This window comes from Moschus berezovskii, chromosome 12, assembly GCF_049115385.1.
Source record: "Moschus berezovskii isolate FMDL1 chromosome 12, NW_MosBer_1.0, whole genome shotgun sequence".
Taxonomy (NCBI): domain Eukaryota; kingdom Metazoa; phylum Chordata; class Mammalia; order Artiodactyla; family Moschidae; genus Moschus; species Moschus berezovskii.
Genome location: NC_142471.1, coordinates 93,098,632 through 93,104,787, shown reverse-complemented (window position 1 = coordinate 93,104,787; position 6,156 = coordinate 93,098,632).

The window sequence follows — 6,156 nt, the reverse complement described above, 5'->3', positions numbered from 1 at the left end:
AGCCATCTCATCCTCTGTTGTCCCCTTCTCCTCCTGCCCTCAATCTTTTCCAATATGGGGGTCTTTTCCAATGAGTCAGATCTTTGCATCAGGTGGTCAAAGTATTGGAGCTTCAGCTTCAACATCAGTCCTTCCAATGAATATTCAGGACTGATCTCCTTTAGGATGGACAGGTTGGATCTCCTTGCAATCCAAGGGACTCTCAAGAGTCTTTTCCAACACCACGGTTCAAAAGCATCAATTCTTTGGCGCTCAGCTTTCCTTATAGTCCAACTCTTACATCCATACATGACTACTGGAAAAGCCATAACCTTGACTAGATGGACCTTTGTTGACAAAGTACTTTGTCTGACAGAATGTGGTCCACTGGAGAAGGGAATGGCAAACCACTTCAGTATTCTTGGCTTGAGAACCCCTTGAACGGTACGAAAAGGCAAAAAGATAGAACACTGAAAGATGAACTCCCCAGGTTGGTAGGCGCCCAATATGCTACTAGAGATCAGTGGAGAAATAACTCCAGAAGGAATGAAGGGATGGAGCCAGAGCAAAAAGAACACCCAGTTGTGGATGTGACTGGTGGTAGAAGCAAGATCCAATGCTGTAAAGAGCAATATTGTGTAGGAACCTGGAATGTTAGGTCCATGAATCAAGGCAAATTGGAAGTGGTCAAACAGGAGATGGCAAGAGTGAACATCAACATTCCAGGAATCAGCCAACTAAGATGGACTGGAATGGGTGAATTGAACTCAGATGACCATTGTATCTACTACTGTGGGTATAAATCCCTTAGCAGAAAAAGAGTAGCCATGATAGTCAACAAAAGAGTCTGAAATGCAGTACTTGGTAGGTTGAGGAATCTTTTCATGCCTATGGCAGCCTCCTGTCTGGTGGATGGTGAGGGGGTTCAAGAAGGTTCCTTGTTCAAGACATATTCCTGGTTGTCTACAAGAGCAGTGTGCTGCCACTGACAATTCAGGCCTCTTTTCAGGTAATTAAAAGACTTCAACTAATGCTGAACACAGGAGAAAGGGGAGGAAATCCAGTGCTAATGCTCTTGAATTTTAGCAGAGTGGATGGGTAGGAATGGGAGAACTCCGAAGTGGTAAGTCCATAGAATGCAGGAATCAGGAAGGGCTTCAGAAAGTGATGGTGCTAATGGTAAAGAACCTGCCTGCCAATGCAAGACACAAGAGACATGGGTTCAAACCCTGGGTGGGGAAGATCCCCTGGAGGAGGGCATGCCAACCCACTCCAGTATTCTTGCCTGGAGAATCCCATGGACAGAGGAGCCTGGTGAGTTACAGTCCATAGGATTGCAAAGAGTTGGACATGACTGAAGCAAAGCATTCTCATTCCTTCTTTGGAAAGTAAGTATCTGAAACATCTACTCCATTTCATGGATGAGAAAATTGAGACTCTGTATGGGGAAGAGCTTCAAAGTTACGAAGCAATTTTGACCTTTTGATCATATACTTTGTTCAACACTGAATATAGAGAGACTGGACCTTTTCACAAGATGTGGGGATTAGATGCAGCAAGAAATTCTGGAGACAAAGGAATAGAGAGGTTGCAAACTCCAAGGCTTAGTGGAATCTGGCACATGAAGTAATGGAGTGGCTAGAAGGCCAGTGTTAGCCTCAGTGTTGGGGGGAGCGACAGGGAATGGTGGGGTTTCATATCCAAAGAGGACAGCTCCTCTCCAGCTCCGGCTGTTGTTGTCTCTGAGGAGAGAGAACCAGGGTACCACTTCTTTTCTCCTTTCCACAAGAAGCCAGGAATTGAAATGTTCGTGTGGAATTCTCAATTTTAAAATGTCAATAATCAATCTGATTGTGAGCTTTGGTTAAGTTGAACAAAGCACATCTGCATGGGCCTTCCCTGGTGGTCCAGTGGCTTAAATTCCACGTTCCCAATACAGGGGACTCAGGCTTGATCCCTGGTCAGGGAACTAGATCCGACATACTGCAATGAAAGATCCTGCATGCCATAACAGGCCCACTGCTGAACTCTGCTATGTCACTTCAGTCGTGTCTGACTCTTTGTGATCCCGCACACTCTAGTCCACCAGGCTTCTCTGTCCACAGGATTCTCCGGACAAGAATACTGGAGTGAATTGCCACGCCCTCCTCCAGGGGATCTTCCTGAGTTAGGGATTGAACCCGGGTCTCTTATGTCACCTGCGTTGGCAGGTGGGTTCTCTACCATTAGCACTACCTGGAAAGTCCAAGATCCAGAGTAGTCAAATAACTAAATATCAAAACAAAGCAAAATACCCGTAAGCTAAGTTTAGCGAGTGACCTACAGTTTGAGACTTCTGGTTTAGAGGGTAAAGAGACCTTGCAGTCTGGAAGCCCTGTCTCCTAGGGGCCTGCCAGCCTATGGACCAAGGACCTTTACAGGCACGAAGATCTTTGCCTTCTTGGTTCATGGGCAGCTGTGAGTTGAGGCTTGAGAGATGAGGTATAGCCTCTTGGCACAAAGAACTTTGTTCAGCTGTTCCTTTTTCCAGTCCCAGCTACAGCACAGGCCTCTAAGGAAACTTCCCTATCCTTTGGCATTGCACAGCCCAGAGAGGTTTCCATTCATTCATGCTGCTTTTAGGGTCTGGATTTGACACCCAGTGTTGGATACAGAGCATGGATGTAATAGGAGATATTGTTTGGTTGACCAGATGTTTCTTGTAACTCTGGCATCCTTATAATTTTGCATTAAAATGTTTCTGCATTATGTCGAGGAAACATGTAGTATGTTAACCTACTTCCAAGGAGAGAAGAAATATTTTGTCCTTTCCCTTGGACTCCCAAATAAGGAAATGCCATGAAGTGAAGAAAGGAAGTGAAGCCACTCAGTCATAGGGATTTTTAAATGATAAAGTATGTTTGCATGTTGTACAAATTTGCAATTATTCCCCTACCCTCCAGATTAAAAAAAAAAACAATAAATGCTGAATTAATACATGTAGCTGTTATCAATGCATGAGACTCAATTTTTTTCATTCTTGCTTCTTCTCTTAAATTTTTTTCTTTCCCTTCATGTATTTTTCCTTGCGAGCCATTTTATTTTCTAGTAATTCCACGCTGCATGACTTGAAATGTGATCAATAGCTTTTGCCAATGGGAAGTTTTCTTCATTTCTAACCTAAGAGCTCCCTATAATGAGTTAAACCTTTATTTATTTTTCCTATAAGGGTTGAGAATGTGATGGGAACCCTGAGATTTAATTCCACATGTGCCACTAATGAATTGAATGCCTCTAGGAAATTCCTTAGTGTCCCTGTGATCTGCTTTCTTTGTATAAAATCTGGGTGGGAATATTTTGGACTGTGTGCTGCCATTAGAAGAATATAAGTTGGTTAGTGCAACTGGAAAGCAAGGAAGGAATCTGCTTTACCCAGTACTACACACTTGCTGGATTGTGTGCATGGAACATATATTTACTCATGAATAAATTGGAAAAGCAATTCAATAGGTGCATATGCTGATTGTCGAGAAGCAGTTTTATATATGAAAGGTATAATAGTATATCAAACATTTCATTAATATCGCTAAAATTAAATTGCAGCCTGGCTCCTCTGCCTTATTGTCCAGTTCATTTCATCATCTTTATGACTTTCTTATGTAGCCTGCCACAAATTCCCTGTATTTCTTATGTTTTTTTACCAAAGTAATTTTCATCATCTTTAAATGAAACTTCAGAGGATAAAAATTTCACTTATATTTACACAGTTCAAAACCAATTATTTTATTTTTCTGTTTACTAATAATATTTATCCATGTATGAAACTTAGTATAGTATATAATTATGATAATTTTTTTGTTTTGATTTATTGAATCATTATTTAGCAATCAAAATACATTTTGTGCTTCTTCTTCACTTTTATAAATCTTTGTGTCATTAAACTACCTCATGGGCTTCCCAGATGGCTCAGTGGTAAAGAGTCCACCTGCCAAGCAGGAGATGTGGGTTCAATCCACGTCTGGAAGATTCTCTAGGGAAGGAAATGGCAACCCACTCCAGTATTCTTGCCTGGGAAATCCCATGGACAGAGGAGCCTAGAGGGCTACAGTCCATGGGCTTGCAAAAGAATAGGACACAACTTAGGGACTAAGCAACAACAAACTACCTCATAAGTTATTTCAGTGGTGTTAATATACCATCCTTCCTAAAACACTCCTATCGGTGTATGCTTAGGTGGGTATTTTCCATGTTTTAACCTCTTATCCCTGACTACAAACTCTGAGATCCTGAAACCAAGTTTTGCTTACCATTTGTAATAGTCAGTGTTCCATGCAAGAGACCAAAAGCAAGCTATTTCCAGCAGATAGAGATTTAGTACAGGGAAGAAGTGGTTACACAACTGTGTTGTAAAGGCTAAAGGCTAACAAATGAGGAATTAGACACTGTCACAGGGACCACTCTTTTAAAGAAAACAACACCTCAAGAAGCCAAGAAGGCTGCCACTGCCCCACCTCTTAAGATCCATGTCTCCATACCTGGTCTCACTACAGGATTGGCCAAGAAACAGAATCAACAATGGCCTCCATTCACCTTCTCCTTCCTTTGACTCATGAGTACATTGAACTTCTGGGCCATAATTTGCATCTGGGTTTCCAACTGCCAGAGAGTCTATAAAATGTGAGTTCTCACTTTTCCAGCCTCTGCAGTGAAGCCTTTCCAGTTTCTTCCCACACCAGAAAGAAATGGGTATGGATGTTGAAAGGCCACTTTCATATCATGCACCACCCATCACATCCCCACTACCAAGAATGACGCTGGGCACGAGGAGGTGCTCAGTTATTCTGTTCTGAGTGATTGTATTAGTAGCGAGGTCTCCTTTTTGAAGGTGTTTGTGGCCCATCTGGCAGATGATATGATTCAACCTACAATACAAAGCCAGTCAAATAATTTCTCAAGGAAGGAAATAACCTTTCGCTGATTAGAAAGACAGAGACGGACCTTTATAAAGGATTATTATTAATTATATGTGATACTAAAAGATACTTAAAAGTGAGCTCAAACATCATTATTTTGCATGTGGATATCCAGTTTTTTCAATGGCTTCCCTAATGGCTCAGTGGTAAAGAACCTGCTTGAGATGCAGAAGACTCGGGAGGAGATGTGGGTTGGATCCCTGAATCAGGGAAGGTCCCCTGGAGAAGGAAATGGCAACCCATTCCAGTATTGTTGCCTTAAGAAATCCCATAGACAGTCCTTGGGGTCACAAAAGAGTCAGACATGACTTAGCAACCAAACAACAACAATCCGTTTTTTTTCAGTATCATATGTTGAGGATAGTATCCTTTCCCCATTGTGTAGATTTGGTTCAACAGAATTTTAAATAAAGATTGCTTGAGAAGGTGTTGCCGGTTTAAGCCCTGTTAATTTCTGTTGTTTAAAGTCCCCAGCTGTAGTCTCTGTTACAGCAGCCCTAATAAAGTAACACAAGAGGGGTGTTGTGGGGAAAGTGGTTGAAAGAGGCAATTTGGGGCCACACCAAGGAATCTGGATATTTATTATAGAAATTACATGAAGAGAGAAGTGAGAGTAATAGTTCGGAGTAGAAAAGGGAAGCACACTCTGTGTGTATCAGGAAAACATCAAGTGGAGACCTGGCTGCGGTGGTTGGGATGGGAGTCAGGGAGCTCCGGGACTCTCCTGTGGTCCAGGCAGGAGGAGGAGAAACTGGCAGAGGCAAGGCTGTGCGACAGGAGGCCTTCTTGCTGATGGACTTCAAAGGAACTGCAGGGGAGGCGGCCATCTGGGTGCTGAGGTTGCAACCTGGTCAGAGCAAGGAGGAAGGGCTGTCAGGGATTCATTCTGGAAAAAACTGGTCTTGTGAAAAAAGTCCATCCATACAGAAAGTGCTCAGTCAGTCATCAGTTTGGAACTGGAACTGAGGGCAAAGGTAGAGATGTCTATTCCAGAGTGGTCAGTTTTGAAGTGAAGCTGAAGCGGCCTCTGTGAACGAAAGCACCAAAAGCATCATAGGGAACAGTGGGCAGAGGGAAGAGAGCAGTGTTTGCCTTAAATGAGTCCCTTAGGTGAGATTCTCACAAAGCCCATGCACATTTTTATGCCTCTTAGGATGTGTTGCTAAGTTGCTCTTGAAAAGGACTGTACCAGTTTATGATGTCACACGCCAGCATTGCACAAGAA